We start from the raw sequence: 21,777 nt of genomic DNA, 5'->3' as shown, positions 1-21,777 counted from the left end.
AACAAAATTTTTGATTGCTCCAATTTTGTCTTCGTTGGTATTTCGGCTGTTTCTGTGACTTCTGGCAGCAAAGTTGGCTCGGCTGGTTTTTCAGCTTCGGTGGCCGAAGAAGTCTCTCCGGTAAACTCAGGCACCGAAGCTGGTTCAATATAACGCGGTCGATAAGAAAGAACCTTTATCTTCTTCCTTTTCGGTTCTGGCTCGCTAGGAGCAGCTGCAGTTTCTTCTTTTGCAGAGGTTGTATTTTTTCTCTTCTGCCTTCGAATGGGGTAGCAATAGTCAGGGTAGACAAACCCGATGGCATCAAATACCCGATTCAGCCTTTTCTTTTTTCGGCCTCCGAAGGCTGCTGACATTGCAGTATCTTCGGCCTTCGAGTATGTCCCAAGCAGCTCATCACTTAAATTGTCAATGCTTTTCAACCACTCATCATCTGGCTCAATAAATTTATCTCCAAATTTAAAAGTGTACTTAAACCTGACAAGTCCACCTTCGTCGGCCTCTTTAATGGTTTCTTGTGGCATTTCCCATTTCTCCGCAAGCGGCCACACCCTGAAGGCAATATGCTCTTGTACTAAGTCCCTTGTTCCTATAAAAGAGCAGACAACGCCGAAGGCTCTTTGGCACTCTTCGGCGGCTTCGTTCATTTCAACCTTCGGCCTCCGAAGGCCGAAGCTTTGCCAAATAGGACGCATAATTATACCTTTGATGTCTTCTCGTGCTGATAAGTCATTCTTCACATAAAACCATTCTGTCATCCAATCCCCGGGCCATCTCTTCCGAAAGGTTGGTACGGGACAGCTTGCCCCGGACCGAGAGACGAAGCTGTAGCAGCCAAAGTTGTTATGGTACTGTTCTTTGCCCCAAGGCTTTGTTTCATATAATAATTCATGAACATTACAGAAGCTTCTTGCGTCAGGCTTCAGACCTTGGCTTCTCGCGGCCCACACGAAGATGTTTAGCCTTATAATTGCCTCGGGAGTAAGTTGATGAAGATAGACTTCGAAGATTTTCATCACCTCCACGACGAAGCTGCTCAAGGGGAATCGCAATCCAGCTTTCAAAAAGCTTCGATACACCACAACTTCATTTTCTTCAGGGTGTGGACAAGTTTTTTCCCCTTCGTCCGCCCTCACAATGGACAGGTCCCGGAAATACCTTCCTTTCATATTAACAAGATGATTCTCTTTGATAGTTGATTTACCATAAACTGAATGGCTTGGTCGCCAGGGGCGATCTTCGGAGTCTTCGCCACCGCTGTCCACATCATAACTTTCACTGTCACCAGTATCTTCAGACAGCCCTTCCAGAATTTCCCTGGTGATCTTTTCTGTGTTGGTCTTCGACATTGCTATAAGAAACCCTAAGTTCTTCTCTTCATCAAGACTCAGCTTCATCTCAGCAGCAGCCTTCTTAGCAGCTTCAGACATCTTCGGAAACACTAAAAAACTGTTTTTAAAAGCCGAAGCTTCAAAGCTAAAAACTTAGCAGATCACAGTGCACAAGAGCTAAAAGATGAGTGAGCAGGAGTGGTTGGCCAGAAAGCGTGCAAAATAAGTTTGCGGTATGGCCGTATTTATACGCTTGATGCGTTGAAAGTTGAAAGACCCCACTTGTCATTGAATGTTGCTATTCTAGCAAAGGGAAGGTGTTTTTTCGGACCTTCGGCATAAAGCCTTCGTTCATATCGCAATCTGAATTTATTATTTCAAACAAATTAATATTGCGAGGGGCTACTGTTGGGGGCCTTCGGCTTCCGAAGGTCCTCAAAAACATGATTTAACAGTGTTTCTAGAGTGTAATGTGTGAACAGGTACCTTCGGACATATATCAAAGAGGGAGAACCTCAAAAGATACGAAGGTTGGCAGTGCCGAAGCTGTGAAGCAGGAAAGCTTCGGCATGTTCGCAGAAAAGGGAACCGACTTAAAGATGAAAAGGCCATTTAGACCTCGATAGATTGCTATGGAATTATCACCAAATGTAAAGGGCATGTATGTAATTTTGTATGGGTTGTATCCCGTGCCTATAAATAGGTGAACAGTACCCCCGTACTGTTCACGCTGACTTGGCATTTGCTTTTGCGTCACGCTTGTACTTTTTACCTTCTCTCAGGACCGAAGGTACATTTGTAATTTGAAATCATTTCTATTTTTCCATGTTAATAAAATAGAAATGATTCTATGATGATGCTTATATTATATTTCATGCTTTATATGAATCCTTCGTTATTACTTGTTATGTTTACGAAGGTATGTCTCTTATGACCTTCGTCCGAAACTCATTATTTCCCGAAGGGACATAATGCTTCGAAGGACGAAGGACTTTAACACTTAACACTTTTTATGTTGCCTTGTTCTTAACTCTTAGCATTTGAGAACAAGTCCCCAACATTCTCTATTTTTTGAGTGGTCACCTTCTTCTTGATAAATATTAACAAAATCACCATCTTCGTTATTTGTGTTGTAATAATCATATCGTAAATGATGGACTTCAGGATTAATTTGGTATACAACCCAACAAGACTTCAAGTTTTCATGAGGATATGTTAGATAGTACACCTGTTGCGCTTGATGTGCAAGCACAACATTGCTATACTCGCTGCCTTTAAACCGTGATTCATGCTTTACCTCCACAATTCCAAATTCATCCTCTCGTGTTTGTTGAGGATCAAACCGTACACAATCAAATAACACAAACTACTCCACTTTTTGTCGTGGCTGCCTGTGGGTGGATTTTTTCTAATTTTGATGTTCGAAAATGATATCCATTAATATCATAGCGGCTATTTTTTCTTGCTTTCAATTGGCCATGTGATATCTGTTGCAAGTCATCTGAGACTAGAGTCAAGTTTCTTACACTACATAGAGTAGAAAAAGAGATATAGTTAAATAGCAAGTCATATGTGCAAACTAAGTACACAAAGGAAAATTACAGAGAGATAATTACATGCTCGTGGAACCATTCAACGAAACATGGACCTCCGTTCATCCCTTTCATACGTAGATTATCCAGTTCCTTTGGTGTAGGTTTGTGACCAACTAAATAAATGATATCAAACATTTCAAAGTATGGATCAAGTTCCTCCATGTTGGTTTACAAGTAGAGCATGGTGAAATTACGCTGTCTTGTGTCAACATAATGTGCAGTAGAAGCCCCGACCCCTTTCCCCTTACAGAGAAAAACACTAAGGTCGGTCGAAGGACCTTCTTCTTCAGTATGATACCATGTTGACTGAGCATTCACGTTGTTAGTGTGTGATAAATACTGACTTGAGAAGATTGTGATGTCTTTAGCTGCAAAGGCCTCTGCAATGCACCCCTCAATCCTTGCTTTGTTCCGCACAGTAGCTGTTTAACTACCACTTTTGTAGCAAAAGTAGCTCCATCCTCTTTTAGTACCTCTGCATATCTTGATTTACCACATTTCTGACAATGGGTGTGAAAGTCGCCTAGGGGGTGAATAGGCGAAACCTGAAAATTATAAACTTTGAACATGAACTTCACCCAGAGTTAGGGTTAGAAATGAATAATCTTGAATTCGGAGTGCAGAAGATAGTTCCTCTTGCTATGAGTTGCTCAATCAATGCGGATAACTTTGGGAGCCAACTCAAAACAATATGAGCAAGAGAACTTTAGAGAAAGAGGAGAGGGGAGAAACAAATCGAGTGATGATGATCAACACAAATGAACATGGTGATTTGTTTTCTGAGGTTCAGTTTCAAAGAACCTACTCCCCGTTGAGGAGGCCACAAAGGCCGGGTCTATTCCAACGCTCTCAATCGGTCACTTAGACAGGTCGAGTGCTTCTTTTTAATCACACGGGTCACTAAGACCCCACAAGGATCACCACATGATTAGGTCTCTGGCTAGTTTTACAAAGCACTTAGAACAATTAGAGTGAGAAGAAGAAAGCAATCCAAGCAACAAGAGCAACAAAATAAACACAAAACACCCTCTCTCAAGTCACTAAGCACTTGATTTGATTTTGGAGCTTGGAGAGGATTTGATCTTTTTATTGTGTCTTGGAGTGTATGCTTTTGCTCTAGTATTGAATGTGAAGGTTGGAAGGCTTGGATGGCTTGACTGGAGGTGGTTGGGGGTATTTATAGCCTCCAACCACTTCCTAGTGAGAGCACCTAGAGGGGGGTGAATAGGTGATCCTGTGAAACTTAAACTTATAGCCACAAAAACTTGTTAAGTGTTAGCACAATAACCGCCAAGTGGCTAGAGAGGAGTCTCAACAAAACACAATACCACAAGAGATCAAACACAGAGATGACACAGTGGTTTATCCCGTGGTTCGGTCAAGACCAACGCTTGCCTACTCCACGTTTTGGCGTCCCAACGGACGAGGGTTGCAATCAACCCCTCTCAAGTGGTCCAAAGACCAACTTGAATACCACGGTGTTTTGCTTTGCCTTTCAATATCCCGTTTGCGAGGAATCTCCACAACTTGGAGCCTCTCGCCCTTACACTTGAGATTCACAAAGAAATACGGAGTAAGGGAGGAACTAGCAACGCACACAAATCCACAGCAAAATGCGCACACACACGGCCAAGAGTCGAGCTCAAAAGACTATCTCAAAGTTCTCACTAGAACGAAGCTCGAATCACTGAGAATGACAAACGAATGCGCAAAGACTGAGTGTGAATGATCAAGAATGCTCTAAGGTTGCTTGGTGTATTCCTCCATGCGCCTAGGGGTCCCTTTTATAGCCCCAAGGCAGCTAGGAGCCGTTGAGAGCAAATCTGGAAGGCCATTCTTGCCTTCTGTCGTTTGGCGCACCGGACAGTCCGGTGCACACCGGACACTGTCCGGTGCCAGATTTCTTTCCTTAAATGGCGAAGCCGACCGTTGGCAGACCTGGAGCCGTTGGCGCACCGGACATGTCCGGTGCACACCGGACAGTCCGGTGCCCCCTTCTAGCCGTTGGCTCGGCCACGTGTCCCGCGTAGATCGCGCGGCCGACCGTTGGCCCGGCCGACCGTTGGCTCACCGGACAGTCCGGTGCACACCGGACAGTCCGGTGAATTATAGTCGTACGTCGCCGGTAAATTCCCGAGAGCGGCTAGTTCGCTCGAGTCAGTCTGGCACACCGGACACTGTCCGGTGCACCACCGGACAGTCCGGTGCTCCAGACCGAACAGCCTTTTGGCTGTACACAGCCAACTTTTCTCTGACTCAATTTCTCCTGTTTCAAGCACTTAGACACAATACATTAGTCTTCAAAACAATGTACTAAGGCTTAGAAACATACCTTTACTCTTGATTTGCACTTTGTCCATCCATGGGTATAGATTCACATTTAAGCACTTGTGTTGGCACTCAATCACCAAAATACTTAGAAATGGCCCAAGGGCACATTTCCCTTTCAATCTCCCCCTTTTTGGTGATTTATGCCAACACAACATAAAGCAACTAGAACAAGTGCAATATTACTTCAAATAAAACTCAAATTTATTTTGATTCAATTTTGGCATATATGGATCATCCTTTGCCACCACTTGGTTGTTTTTGCAAATGAAAACTCAAATTTCTATCTCTAAGTCAAACACACATGTTAAGTCATAAAGAGAGTCATTTCAGGAGTATTTGATTCAGGATTCCAAAAACTCCCCCTTTTTCCCATACCCCCTTTTTCCCATAATCAACATTTCTCCCCACAAGAAGCCAACTTTTGACAAGAGAGACAATAAAAGAGTTTTGACAAAACAAAAAACTCTATTCTACTATTTTCAAAATCTCTCAAGTGGTAGCTGATCCATTTATCACTTTGGCCTTTATTTTCTCCCCCTTTGGCATCAAGCACCAAAACGGGATCAATCTTGGCCCTTTAACCCCATTGCCTCACCAAAATCTTCAATAAGAATACAAAGGCAATAAGAGTACATGAGATGAACTTGGAATAAGTTACCCTCTCATCAGAGTGCAGTGGAATAGCGACTAAATATCTAAGTATTCGCTTCACCGCCACTAAGTGACACTCCTTAGGATCGGATTGAAATCTAGCACACATGCATACGCTAAGCATAATATCCGGTCTACTAGCACATAAATAAAGCAAAGAACCTATCATGGACCGGTATGCTTTTTGATCAACGGACTTACCTCCTTTGTTGAGGTCGGTGTGTCCGTCGGTTCCCATCGGAGTCTTTGCGGGCTTGGCGTCCTTCATCCCAAACCGCTTTAGCAAGTCTTGCGTGTACTTCGTTTGGGAGATGAAGGTGCCATCCTTGAGTTGCTTCACTTGGAACCCAAGGAAGTAGTTCAACTCGCCCATCATTGACATCTCGAATTTCTGCGTCATTACCCTGCTAAACTCTTCACAAGACTTTTGATTAGTAGAACCAAATATTATGTCATCGACATAAATTTGGCACACAAAAAGATCACCATCGCAAGTCTTAGTGAAAAGAGTTGGATCGGCTTTCCCAACCTTGAAAGCATTATCAATTAAAAAGTCTCTAAGGCATTCATACCATGCTCTTGGGGCTTGCTTAAGTCCATAGAGCGCCTTAGAGAGCTTACACACGTGGTCGGGGTACCGTTCATCCTCGAAGCCAGGGGGTTGCTCCACGTACACCTCCTCCTTGATCGGCCCATTGAGGAAAGCGCTCTTCACATCCATTTGGCACAACCTGAAAGAATGGTGAGCGGCATATGCTAGCAAGATACGAATGGACTCTAGCCTAGCCACAGGAGCAAAAGTCTCCTCAAAGTCCAAACCTGCGACTTGGGCATAACCTTTTGCCACAAGTCGAGCCTTGTTCCTCGTCACCACTCCGTGCTCGTCTTGTTTGTTGCGAAACACCCACTTGGTGCCCACAACATTTTGCTTAGGACGAGGCACCAGTGTCCAAACTTCATTGCGCTTGAAGTTGTTGAGTTCCTCCTGCATGGCCAACACCCAGTCCGGATCTAGCAAGGCCTCTTCTACCCTGAAAGGCTCAATAGAAGAGACAAAGGAGTAATGCTCACAAAAATTAACTAATCGAGATCGAGTAGTTACTCCCTTGCTAATATCACCCAGAATTTGGTCGACGGGATGATCCCTTTGAATCATCGCTCGAACTTGGGTTGGAGGTGCCAGTTGCGCTTCTTCCTCCATCACTTGATCATCTTGTGCTCCCCCTTGATCAAGCGCCTCCACTTGAGGTACCTGTTCGTCATCTTCGGTTGGGGGATGCACCATAGTTGAGGAAGAAGGTTGATCTCGTTCATCTTGTTCCTGTGGCCGCACTTCTCCAATCGCCATGGTTCGTATAGCGGCCGTCGGAACATCTTCTTCATCTACATCATCACAATCAACAACTTGCTCTCTTGGAGAGCCATTAGTCTCATCAAATACAACGTCGCTAGAGACTTCAACCAAACCCGATGATTTGTTGAAGACTCTATACGCCTTTGTATTTGAGTCATAACCTAACAAAAACCCTTCTACAGCTTTGGGAGCAAATTTAGAATTTCTACCCTTCTTCACTAGAATGTAGCACCTGCTCCCAAATACACGAAAGTAAGATACATTGGGTTTGTTACCGGTTAGTAGCTCATACGAAGTCTTCTTGAGGAGGCGATGAAGGTAGACCCTGTTGATGGCGTGGCAAGCCGTGTTCACGGCTTCCGACCAAAAACGCTCGGGGGTCTTGAATTCTCCAAGCATCGTCCTCGCCATATCGATTAGCGTCCTGTTCTTCCTCTCTACCACACCATTTTGCTGTGGTGTGTAGGGAGCGGAGAACTCGTGCTTGATCCCTTCCTCCTCAAGGAACTCCTCCACTTGAAGGTTCTTGAACTCGGACCCGTTGTCGCTCCTTATCTTCTTCACCTTGAGCTCAAACTCATTTTGAGCTCTCCTGAGGAAGCGCTTGAGGGTCCCTTGGGTTTCAGACTTATCCTGCATAAAGAACACCCAAGTGAAGCGGGAAAAGTCATCAACAATAACTAAACCATACTTACTTCCTCCTATGCTTAGATAGGCGACGGGTCCGAAGAGGTCCATATGTAGCAGCTCGAGGGGTCTTGATGTGGTCATCACATTCTTGCTGTGATGCGCTCCTCCCACCTGTTTACCTGCCTGACAAGCTGCACAAGGTCTATCTTTTTCGAATTGTACGTTAGTCAAACCTATCACGTGTTCTCCCTTTAGAAGCTTGTGAAGGTTCTTCATCCCCACATGTGCTAAGCGGCGATGCCACAACCAGCCCATGCTAGTCTTAGCAATTAAGCATGCATCTAGACCGGCCTCTTCTTTTGCAAAATCAACTAAGTAAAGCTTGCCGTCTAATACACCCTTAAAGGCTAGTGAACCATCACTTCTTCTAAAGACAGACACATCTACATTTGTAAAAAGACAATTATATCCCATATTGCATAGTTGACTAACAGATAGCAAATTGTAACCAAGAGACTCAACTAAAAACACATTGGAGATAGAGTGCTCATTAGAAATTGCAATTTTACCTAACCCTTTTACCTTGCCTTGATTCCCATCACCGAATATAATTGAATCTTGGGAATCCTTATTCTTGACGTAGGAGGTGAACATCATCTTCTCCCCCGTCATATGGTTTGTGCATCCGCTGTCGATAATCCAGCTTGAACCCCCGGATGCATAAACCTGCAAGGCAAATTTAGGCTTGGGTCTTAGGTATCCAACTCATGTTGGGTCCTACAAGGTTAGTGCAAATATCCTTAGGGACCCAAATGCAAGTTTTATCTCCCTTGCATTTTGCCCCTAACTTCCTAGCAACTATTTTCCTATCCTTTCTACAAATAGCAAAGGAAGCATTTAAAGCATGATAAATTGTAGAGGGTTCATTCATTATTTTCCTAGGAACATTAACAACATTTCTCCTAGGCATATTATGAACAACATTTCTCCTACCAACATTTCTATCATGCACATAAGAAGAACTAGAAGCAAACATGGCATGAGAATCAAAGGCATTATATGCATTACAACTCCTATAAGCATTTCTAGATTGTCTCCTATCATGGTACATAAAAGCATGGTTCTTTTGCACACTACTAGTCATAGGGGCCTTTCCTTTCTCCTTGGCGGAGATGGGGGCCTTATGGCTTGTCAAGTTCTTGGCTTCCCTCTTGTAGCCAAGTCCATCCTTAATTGAGGGGTGTCTACCAATCGTGTAGGCATCCCTTGCAAATTTTAGCTTGTCAAATTCATTCTTGCTAGTCTTAAGTTGGGCATTAAGACTAGCTAATTCCTCATTCAATTTAGAGATTGAAACTAAATGATCACTACAAGCATCAATGTCAAAATCTTTACACCTATTACAAGTTTCAACAATTTCTACACAAGAATTGGATTTACTAGCTACTTCTAGTTTAGCATTTAAATCATCATTAAAACTTTTTAACTTAGCAATAGTTTCATGACAAGAAGATAATTCACTAGAGAGCATTTCATTCCTCTTAATTTCTAGTGCAAGAGATTTCTGAGCTTCTACAAATTTATCATGTTCTTAATACAACAAATCCTCTTGCTTTTCTAACAGTATATTCCTATCATTCAAGGCGTCAATCAGTTCATTAATTTTGTTTACCTTAGTTCTATCTAATCCCTTGAATAAGCATGAGTAATCTATCTCATCATCATCACTAGATTCATCCTCACTTGGAGAAGCATAAGTACTAGTATTAGGAGTGCTTACTTTCTTCTCCCTTGCCATGAGGCAAGTGTGACGCTCGTTGGGGAAGAGGGATGACTTGTTGAAGGCAGTGGCGGCGAGTCCCTCATCGTCGGAGTCGGACGAGGAGCAGTCCGAATCCCACTCCTTGCCAAGATGAGCCTCGCCCTTTGCCTTCTTATAGTTCTTCTTTTTCTCCCTCTTATTCCCTTGATCCTGGTCACTATCATTGTCGGGACAGTTAGCAATAAAATGACCAAGCTTACCGCATTTGAAGCATGAGCGCTTCCCCTTGGCTTTGGTCTTGCTTGGCTGTCCCTTGCGGCCTTTAAGCACCGTCTTGAATCTTTTGATGATGAGAGCCATCTCTTCATCATTAAGTCTGGCCGCCTCAATCTGTGCCACCTTGCTAGGTAGCGCCTCCTTGCTTCGTGTTGCCTTGAGAGCAAGGGGTTGCGGCTCGTTGATCGGACCATTCAAGGCGTCGTCCACGTACCTCGCCTCCTTGATCATCATTCGCTCGCTAACGAATTTCCCAAGAACTTCTTCGGGCGACATCTTGGTGTACCTGGGATTTTCACGAATATTGTTCACCAAATGAGGATCAAGAACGGTAAATGACCTTAGCATTAGGCGGACGACGTCGTGGTCCGTCCATCGCGTGCTCCCGTAGCTCCTTATTTTGTTGATAAGGGTCTTGAGCCGGTTGTATGTTTGTGTCGGCTCCTCGCCCCTTATCATCGCGAACCGTCCAAGCTCGCCTTCCACCAACTCCATTTTGGTGAGCAAGGTGACGTCGTTTCCCTCATGAGAGATCTTGAGGGTGTCCCAGATCTGCTTGGCATTGTCCAGGCCGCTCACCTTGTGATACTCGTCCCTGCACAAAGAGGCTAGCAACACAGTAGTAGCTTGTGCATTTTTATGAATTTGTTCATTAATAAACACAGGACTATCCGAGCTATCAAATTTCATTCCACTTTCCACAATCTCCCAAATGCTTGGATGGAGAGAAAACAGGTGAGTACGCATTTTGTGGCTCCAAAATCCGTAGTCATCTCCATCAAAGTGAGGGGGCTTGCCAAGTGGAATGGGGAGCAATTGAGCATTTGAACTATGCGGAATGCGTGAATAATCGAAAGAAAAGTTTGAGTTAACCGTCTTTTGTCTATCGTGGTCGTCGTCGTCCTTTTGGGAGGAGGAAGATTCGTCGCTGTCGTAGTAGACAATTTCCTTGATGCGCCTTGTCTTCTTCTTCCTCCCGTCTTTTCTTTTGTGGCCCGAGCCTGAGTCGGTGGGCTTGTCATCATTGAGCTCGTTGACGAAGGTCTCCTTCTCCTTGTCGTTGATCACCATCCCCTTGCCCTTAGGATCCATCTCTTCGGGCGGTTAGGCCCTTTCTTGAAGAGAACTGCTCTGATACCAATTGAGAGCACCTAGAGGGGGGTGAATAGGTGATCCTGTGAAACTTAAACTTATAGCCACAAAAACTTGTTAAGTGTTAGCACAATAACCGCCAAGTGGCTAGAGAGGAGTCTCAACAAAACACAATACCACAAGAGATCAAACACACAGATGACACAGTGGTTTATCCCGTGGTTCGGTCAAGACCAACGCTTGCCTACTCCACGTTGTGGCGTCCCAATGGACGAGGGTTGCAATCAACCCCTCTCAAGTGGTCCAAAGACCAACTTGAATACCACGGTGTTTTGCTTTGCCTTTCAATATCCCGTTTGCGAGGAATCTCCACAACTTGGAGCCTCTCGCCCTTACACTTGAGATTCACAAAGAAATACGGAGTAAGGGAGGAACTAGCAACGCACACAAATCCACAGCAAAATGCGCACACACACGGCCAAGAGTCGAGCTCAAAAGACTATCTCAAAGTTCTCACTAGAACGAAGCTCGAATCACTGAGAATGACAAACGAATGCGCAAAGACTGAGTGTGGATGATCAAGAATGCTCTAAGGTTGCTTGGTGTATTCCTCCATGCGCCTAGGGGTCCCTTTTATAGCCCCAAGGCAGCTAGGAGCCGTTGAGAGCAAATCTGGAAGGCCATTCTTGCCTTCTGTCGTTTGGCGCACCGGACAGTCCGGTGCACACCGGACACTGTCCGGTGCCAGATTTCTTTCCTTCAATGGCGAAGCCGACCGTTGGCAGACCTGGAGCCGTTGGCGCACCGGACATGTCCGGTGCACACCGGACAGTCCGGTGCCCCCTTCTAGCCGTTGGCTCGGCCACGTGTCCCGCGCAGATCGCGCGGCCGACCGTTGGCCCGGCCGACCGTTGGCTCACCGGACAGTCCGGTGCACACCGGACAGTCCGGTGAATTATAGCCGTACGTCGCCGGTAAATTCCCGAGAGCGGCTAGTTCGCTCGAGTCAGTCTGGCGCACCGGACACTGTCCGGTGCACCACCGGACAGTCCGGTGCTCCAGACCGAATAGCCTTTTGGCTGTACACAGCCAACTTTTCTCTGACTCAATTTCTCCTGTTTCAAGCACTTAGACACAATACATTAGTCTTCAAAACAATGTACTAAGGCTTAGAAACATACCTTTACTCTTGATTTGCACTTTGTCCATCCATGGGTATAGATTCACATTTAAGCACTTGTGTTGGTACTCAATCACCAAAATACTTAGAAATGGCCCAAGGGCACATTTCCCTTTCACCTAGCCATTGGCTAGCTTTGCTGTCGATGGGCACACTGGACAGTTCGATGGTGCACCAGATATAGCACTGTTCACTGTCTGGTGAGTGCCACGTCAGCCGACCGTTGGGGTTTGGAGCTGTTGACAGTTGAGGGCTTCTGTCCTCTTGCAGCACCGGACAGTCTGGTGGCACACCGGATAGTCCGGTGCGTTTTGACGTTGCAGTTCTCACTTCTGCTCTGTTTACTGTTCCGTCGTCAGCGCAATTGACCGTTGGGCGAAGTTGACCATTGCACCATTGGCTCACCGGACAGTCCGGTGGCACACCAGACAGTCTGGTGAATTTTAGTGAAGTGGCTTTGAGAAAACTCGAGAGCGGCCAATTCGCGAGGGCTACAGCCTGGGACACCGAACAGTGTTCGGTGCGCCACAGACCGTGCCAAGTCTTGTATGCTCCAAACTTTGTAGAATTCTCCAAATCAATTTGTTGCCTCTCAATTGTGAACTTTATGCACCTGATAAAAACATTCACTAGGCAAACTAGTTAGTTTATGTGGTTTGTGATGGACGTCAAACACGAAAATCAATTATAGGAAATGTTGGGGCCATTTCCCTTTCAATATCCCCCTTTTTGGTGATTGATGCCAACACAAACCAAAGCAAATGTAAAGTGTAGGAATGTAATTAGTTTGCAATTTGACAGATGCGCATAAGTTAGTTTGAATTGAACCAATTGAAAGTAATTCTAAGTATACATGGTTGCTTTCTTCTAGTTTGACATTTTGGACCACATTTGCACCACTTTGCTTGTTTTTTCAAATCTTTTGGAAAAGTCTTTTCATATTCTTTTGCAAATAGCCAATTGTTTAAGAATATGATTTCTAAAAGCATTTTCAAGATTTTGTAAATTCTCCCCCTGTTTCAAATGCTTTTCCTTTGGCTAAATAAAAGCTCCCCTGAAGGAGGTCTCCCCTTAGCTGTCAAGAGGGTTTTTGCGGTTTGAATATTCTAACCCCCCTTTTGAAAAAGTTGTTAGAAAATAGGATGGTGGTGTGCTCCTTTTGCTTTGGGCCTATTAATTTCTCCCCTTTGGCATGAAGCGCCAAAACGAAGAAACCTTAGAGGCCTATTACTCTTTCCCAAAAAGATATGAACAAAAGTTCATGAGTAGGGCAAATGATAAATTATACCGACATAGTCATAGTGGAAACCTTGCCTTTGTCGAATAATCCATGTTGGTCCTTGTTCTCGAATGCTATACATCAAGAACAAAGCAACACAATTGTTAATGATTAAAGACCTTCGTCCTTCGAACATTATTTCCTTTTGGATATAATGATCTTCAGATGAAGGTCATGAAGGACATACCTTCATCATCTCGGTTAATAAATATAAATGAAGAAATATGAAACACAGAAGAAGAATATAAATAATGATAATAAAGCAATACATTATTTACATTCTTATTTTATCTCATAAACATGAATAGATGTTCACTATATTTGTATACCATTGATACCTTCGGCTTGATAGAAGGTGAGAATGCGGGTGACGCATGGGCAATTACAATTTAGCGTGAACAATACGAGGGTACAATTCATCTATTTATAGGCACGGGACGCAGCCCGGACAAAATTACATCCATGTCCTTGATAACTAATTATAATCATAATACAAACTATTAAGGACTACACAGTCTTTTCCTATTTAAGTCGCTATCGTCCTTTGTCCTCATCATGACACCAAGCCGAAGCTCTTTCAATCGTAGCTTCGGCTTTGTGCGCATTATCTTCGGCTTATATCTTCATGTTACACCTGCCTTAATTTGTACTGTCTTACTGAAGGTGTTTTTGCCCAGAGGACCTTCAGCGAAGAAGAAGACCCCCAACAGTAGCCCCTTCGCGGTGCTAGATCATTTTTCATAACGAGCTCGATCCACGAAAAACACGAAGGCTTCAGAATGTCGAAGGTCCAAAAAACACCTTCCCTGAGCTCGTTGCCGAGAAACGATTATAATATTCCAGACGCCGGGCGGTCCACCGCTCAGCTAGTGCGAGCAGCATGGCGGTTCGCCTTCCCCCCTGCAGCACTATATAAACAGACGGGTTGGTGAGGAGTTACCACATCATTCATTGCCATCGCACTATTGTGCTGTTAAAAATTTGACCATAGCCAAAGCTTTCTGGACTGCATTTTCGAGCAAACACTTCGGCATTTGAGATTAGCTTCGTTTCAAAAAAGGTGTGAACATTGAAATGGCCAGAGTACGATCTACTGCTAGAGTGTCTCGCGAGGGAGACAAAGTTGAAGCAACTGAGATGGCACCAATATCAGAAGTGATGAGGCAGTCGGGTCTTGTTGTGCCAGAGGGGCCTGTTGCCGAAGGTACTTTGACTGCTAAAGCTGAGCAAATTGCAGTTGAAGGGAGTGAGAACGAAGATGAAGAGGATTACACCATCCTGAGCCTAGCAAAACCTAGCCACCTTGAATTTGGTAGATGTACTGTGACGACACATGATATGATTATAATGAAGAAATTGGGATACTTTGGGGAGGCTGAGAGTAAACTTGTTCGTTTTGCTGGCGAGGAAGTGGTTCCAGAGCCAAAGGATGATGAAGTTGTTGTGTTTAAAAGCTTCTTCAGAGCAGGGCTTTGATTCCCTCTATATGATATATTAGGAGAGGTTTTGAAGAACTTTGAAATATACCTTCATCAACTGACACCCAATGCAATTGTTAGACTCAGTGTCTACATCTGGGCCCTCCGGAGCGAGGGGATGAGTCCTAATGCCGAGGCTTTCTGTTAGGTGCACGAGCTACATTACTAGACGAAGGCCAGGGCAGATGGCCTTCATGAGAATTTTGGTTGCTACAATTTTGCGTATTGAAAGGATACAAAGGCACCGGTTCTTAGCTACCGTACTAAGTAGCCAACTGGTTGGAAAAGTGAATGGTATTATATGAAGGCAGACGAGAAAAAGAGGGAGAAGCTGATGACTATGGTCATGAGTCCACTGATATTGAGCTTCAAAATGACAAGGCCCTTGTGCCATATGCAGCTTGGCTCCCCATGCCAAGTAGCCGAAGTGGAGTTTAGAGTGGTAGCGACCGAAGTCAGCACTAGAGATCTGGTGCAAGAATTCTTGGCAAATAGAGTATTTCCGACCTCTAGTGGCTGGAGAATGCCCAAGAAGAAGGATGGGGGCAAAAAGCACGAACTTGTTCGGCTCCCTTACCGTTTCAATTTTGAGAAAGAGTTCAAGAAGCCATGCCAAGAGTGGTTGGAAATGATTGAAACTATGTGGAATGAGATCCTTGGCAACTACACCAAGAAGGAGGACCAGTTAATGACCGCTGCCTTCGGCACCCGGCCAAAACAAAGGCTGAATCGCGTGATGGACACGCTAAATTTTGAATATCCAGACTATGAAAGGTTTGACAAGGGTGCCAAAGGTTTGAAAAGGAAAAGGATTGCTAGTATTTTAAAAAGACAAGCTGCCAGGATAGTAAAGAAGGATGAGAATATTTCGAAGAAAACAAAATCAGCTCCTCAGACGAAGGCGGCAATCTCCAAAAAGCGGAAGCTTGACATGACTCCTTCTGCTAAGCCGAAGGTTGCTGAGGCAAGAGAAGAAGCTCCTTCAACGCCCCCTGCTGCTGAAATAGCAGAAATTTTAAAGGTAATGACTGAATCCCCACCCATCAAGATGCTAAGTCCTCTGGGTCCAGAACTGATGAAACTTTTACAGAAGAAGGAACAACCTTTGGCTGTAAAGGAGAAGACGGTCAAAAGAGATGAAAAATTGTCAATATCATGCAAGCTATTGAGCGAACACCGCCTCTAGCCTCGGCATCCAGAATGGTGCCTGCTGCAAGTGCCGAAGCTGAAGCCGCTGCCGAAGCTGCTAATCTTGTGAGGACAATGTCAGGAATTGACAAGCTCATATCAGATATGGTCACAGAGGAGACAGTTGCGACCACAGAGGAGAACATGGCCATAGTGCTTGGCAAGGGGAAAGAAGTTGTTGATGCTTCGTCAGAAGAGAAAAGTTTTGACCTTCGGCACCTGGAGGTTAGGAATTGTCCGAGGCGGATAAAGAGGAGCTAAAAGAATATGGAATATCTTGTAGCTATCAGCTAGGGTCTATGCTTTTCGGTGGAGTTGACGAAGAAATTCTAGGATGTATCCGCGACTGCACCGGAGCAAAAATAATTGGCACTCTGTCAAAGAGTGTTGGTCTCCCGAAGCTGGAATCTGACATAAGTGGTTACCGACGTCAACATATCGTCGGCAGCTTATTCTATTCCATTTTCAAGGTAAAATCTTTGCCTAGATTATTGTTATCTTTGTGATGGGTTAAAATATTCTAAACTTGGCTTATTTTTCGTAGAGCATGCTGCTAAGCAAAGCGTTAAGAATGCAACAAGATCTCAAAGATAAGAAAAATGAGATAATAATTGAAGGCTTAGAAAACAAGATTAAAGATTGTGAAGCTTCTCTTGAAAAGAAAGATTTCTTGCTTCAAGCCACCGAAGGTTCCCTTGCGGAATTGCAAGCTGAAAATGCCAGATTAAACAAGGAGCTTCTCAAAGCTCAAACAACCTTAAAGGAGAAATCAGAGTGCTTCGAGCAAGAGAAAAAAGAACTGCAAGCGAAATCCAAAGCCGAAGCTGATAAGAACACGAACCTGCAGGAATCGCTGAGGGACCTTCGAAATAAATGCTCGGAGTTTGCTACTCGCTGCGTGCATCGGTTAAAAGGAATCTTCAGCTCAGTTGGGGCCAACTCTGAGGAAATTGCCCCTTCGGCTGAAGATATACCAAAAACCTTCGAGCATATTGAGAATGAAGTTGATGCACTCGGCGAAGTAATAACTGGGCATGGTGATTTCTTTGCTCTGTTAGCTTCTCGTGGCACGGCTGCTGCATTTTTGAAGGCCGGGTGCACGCATGCTAAAACAGTAAACAAGCCAAACTTCAGCCTATCACCATCAGACTTGGTCAATATTCCTGGTGAGGCCCGAAGTATAGGAAATAGATTTATTACTCAAATTTGGGCTAAAGGCGGATGAGAGTTAGCTAGAGATGAAGCTCGGAATTTGCTTAATTCGGTACGAAACTTGTACTTGTTGTTTGCTTTGATTTTTCTTTATTACCATCGCATTTACCTTATACCGTTGTTTGTCTGCAGGATGGCGGCGTCGAAGGTCAATAAGCCGAAGCGCATTCCGAAGGTTGCTAGGCTGAAGCTTCCTTTTATGACTTCCTGCATAAAGCTTAGGATCTATTTGCATTATTTTTGCAAAAGATTGTAATTGAGGGCTGAACTCAATATTGTGTATATTTGTCCATACCTTGTAATATAATTTTACCTTTCCATCCATGTGTGAATTGCTAAGCTGTGGATGAAACCCATAAGTATAACTTTTGAGCCGAATGCGAAAAACACCTTCCCTTCTTTTTGTGCACATCGAAGCATTTCATTGCATATAAATGCTTGTGTTCTTGTCTGAGACGAAGCTTCTTCGTATCCAACGAAGTGTTTTGTCGCCGAAGCCGTATAACTCATTCTGTTCATATTATTTTTCGTGCTTCATGTCATGATGATGATCCTACGAATGTTTAATGAATGTTTGTATGAATGCAAAGAATGATGGGATGAAATATGCAAATGTATGACCCAAACACACACAAAACCATACCCAGACTCTGCATCCCCTTAGGAACGACTTTGGAGTCTCTTCACCTTCTATTTCGGTGGCATTTAAGCTCTGCATTCCCTTAGAAATGACTTTGGAGCTTCTTCACCTTCTATTTCAGTGGCATTTAAGCTCTACATTCCCTTAGGAACGACTTTTGAGCTTCGGGACTTACTCTGCGCTCCCTTAGAAACGACTTTTGTAGCTTCAGAACTTACTCTATGCTCCCTTAGGAACAACTTTCGTAGCTTTGTCACCCTTGGGGTGATTACAGCTCTACATCCCCTTAGGTACGTCTTTTGAGCTTTTCCCTGTTCTCTTTGCACTCGATGGTGCGGATTTTGATATTACATGTTACATTTTTGGGGGAATTTGGCCCTTGTATTGCATAGGGCTAAACAAGAATGAAAATTACAAACTATGGCCCCATTAAAAACCTTTCTCCCCTCCTGAAAGGAAAATGGTGCCATAGAGAAAATAAAAAGATTACGTCAATTACACGTAATATCGCCGAAGCTCATCCGCATTCCAAGATCTGGGTATGTCGTTACCGTCCATATCCTTCAATCTGTAAGAACCGAGTCTTGATGAAGATACTACCAAAAAAGGACCTTCCCATTTCAGCTGTAGCTTCCCCACTGTATCTGGGTTGGCTATCCTTCGGAGCACCAAATGACCTGGTTTGATATTTTTCAATCGAACTTTTCTATCATGCCATCTTATTGTTTCGGCCTGATACTTATTGATGTGCTCTATGGCTTGAAGCCTGGTCCCTTCTATGGTGTCTTTTGTTATTTGGCAATCAGCTTCATCCTCCGCTGAAGCTTTGGTTCTTATTGATCCTATTCTTGCTTCTTCCGATGTTATTGCTTTGTCACCGAATAAGAACTTGAATGGAGTAAAACCTGTTGACCTTGAGACATCGGTGTTGTGGCTCCACACCACTTTTATTAATTCATCTAGCCACTTTCCTCTAGGCTGATTGAAGATTAACTTCATTATTCCTGTCATTATAATTCCATTCGCTCTCTCTACTAACCCATTTGATTTTGGATGCCTTACTGATGCAAAATGATTTTTTTTACCAGTCTGGTCACAAAAAGCTTTGAACGTTTTAGTATCAAATTGAGTTCCATTGTCGACTGTAATAGCCTTCGGCACACCGAAGCGACAAATGATATTTTGCCAGAAGAACTTTTGGACTGTGGCCAAAGTTATGGTAGCTAGAGGTTTAGCTTCGATCCACTTTGAGAAATATTCTACCGCTACCACAACATATTTTAAGTTTCCTTGTGCTGGTGGGAGCGGTCCTTACAAATCTAGATCCCATCTCTGCAATGGCCAAGTAGGTTGAATCAATTGTGTTAGAGACGAAGGTTGTTTCTGGTCTCTGGCACACTTCTGGCAGTTTTCACATTTCTGGACCAAGTCCGCTGCATCTGAAGCTGCCTTTGGCCAATAAAAACCTTGTCTAAAAACCTTTCCCAGTAGAGGCCTGGATCCAATGTGGGCTCCACATAGTCCTGCATGTATTTCCTTCATTAATTCCTATCCTTCATTCCTGGAAAGGCATTTGAGCAATGGGGAATAGACTCCATGCTTGTATAACTCCCCCTTAGTTATTACATAAGGTCTTGTTCTTGCCTCCATTCTCTTGTTGTAAGCTTCGTCATCTGAGAGACAATTTCCTTGGAGAAAGGTTATTATTTCAGTCCTCCAATCTTCACTATGTACATGTGAGATTGTGAGCACTGCTTGTTGGGGCGAAGGCAAAGGCGCCACCCTTCGCTCGAAGTCTTCGCTGCAGCAGCTGAGCCAACAGAGACAAAACAGGCAGGGACACCCTTCGCATGTACCGCACCAGACGAAGACTGGCGTCGAAGGGCATCCCACAGTGCAGTCTCGTCCAGCTCAGAGGCCCACGTGTGATCCGGCCCATCGTTACGGGCCTCGCGTGGCCGCCGTGCGTTACGGGCCTAATTTGTAAAGACATCCCTGTAATTACGGTCTGTAACCCCGCTTTATGGGAATATTCTGGGGATAATCTAGGTAGCTGAGGGCACATGCGTCCTTAGCTCAAGGCGCTGTCCCAAGTATTATAAACCCTAAACCCTAAACCCTAAACCCTAAACCCTAACTTCCGGGCAGGGACCTATCCCAAGTACAACGGCAGCACCGACCCGGCTCAATACATAATGAGTTATCAGGTCGCCGTTGCATCTTCCGGAGGGGACGACGCCACAATGGCGAAGTCTTTCATCATCGCCCTCGAGGGCCCGGCACTCACCTGGTTCACCAGGTTGCCTCCGCTGTCCATTGATTCCTGGAGAAGTCTCCGGGACAAGTTCCTGCTCAACTTCCAAGGGTACCGCCCAGACACCGACGCCCTGGCCGAACTCTCGCTCTGCAAGCAGCTGGAAAAGGAGACTCTGAGGGAGTATTACCGCAAATTTTTAACACTCAAATCACAGCTGCCCTCAGTCGATGACCAGATTGCCATCCACTATGCTATCAGTGGCCTTCGCACCGGCGTCCTTTACAGCCACTGCATCAGAGATCCGCCAAAGAACCTCCAGGAGTTATATCAGTTGTTTGAAAAGTACGCCAGATCCGAAGAGCTCCACCAGCGCAAGATTGAGTCCCAAAGGAAACCAAAAGATGCCCCACAGTCCAGCCGCACGTGGACAAGGACTCCGCAGCCAGACTCCGGTCGAGACGGCCGCAACCAGCAGCAAGTGCACAACATCGCCAACCAGCATCCCGCTGCTGACCCCCCTCGCCGCCAGGAACATCCCCCCCAGGGCCGCGGAAATGGCACCCGTGGTAGGGGCCGAGGGCGTGCGCAGCCGCCGCGCCGATTCTACTGCCTCTTCCATGGCGAAGACTGCGCCCACCAAACCAAAGACTGCCCCGAAACGAAGGCTACCAGAGACAGAATGGCACGGGCGCAGCCAGCCGACAACCCCAGAATTGTCGCGCACAATTACCAGCAACTCCTCCACCATATATCCACGCTCCCGCCCCGCATCCACCGCACCACGCTTACCAACACCATCAGGAAGTACAAATCGTACCTCCTCCACCCCCACCACCACACCAGCAACATCAAAACATCCCCCATGCCCCAAAGCAGGAAGACTTCGCCGATCAACCATATCGCGGAGTCATCCACATGATAACTGGGGGGTCCAGCACTGACTTCGACACCAAGCGGCAGAAGCGGGACCATTACCGCAGCATCAACCATGTCACCGTCACGGGTCCAGTCGTGCAGACAAAATGGTCCCACATACCGCTAACCTTCGACGCGCGGGACGCCGACCTGCGCAGTGCCCCCCACTGCGACGCCATGGTTATCAATTGCAGCGTGGCAGGCTGGGACCTGCACAAAGTCCTAGTTGACAACGGCAGTCAGGTGGACATCATCTTCCTCCACGCCTTCGATCGCATGGGCATAAGCCACAGCCTGCTTAAGCCTTCGGACAACCCGCTGTATGGCTTTGGTGGCAAAGGCACCTTCCCCGTTGGCAAAATAGAGCTGCCTCTCTCCTTCGGTGTAGCACCCAATGCCCGAAGCGAGCAAATAACCTTCGACATTGTGGACATGGTATATCCTTATAACGCCATCATGGGCCGGGGCTCCATTAATAAGTTCGAAGCAGCCATTCACGGACTGTACCTATGTATGAAGATACCAGGTCCGTTAGGCGTCATCACAGTCTTCGGCAATCAACAGACTACGCGCAACATAGAGCGGGACTTCGTGCCCGGTCAAAGA

The sequence above is a fragment of the Zea mays genome, chromosome 8, assembly GCF_902167145.1.
Source record: "Zea mays cultivar B73 chromosome 8, Zm-B73-REFERENCE-NAM-5.0, whole genome shotgun sequence".
NCBI classification, from domain to species: Eukaryota; Viridiplantae; Streptophyta; class Magnoliopsida; order Poales; family Poaceae; genus Zea; species Zea mays.
Note: the sequence above shows the minus strand (reverse complement) of the source record.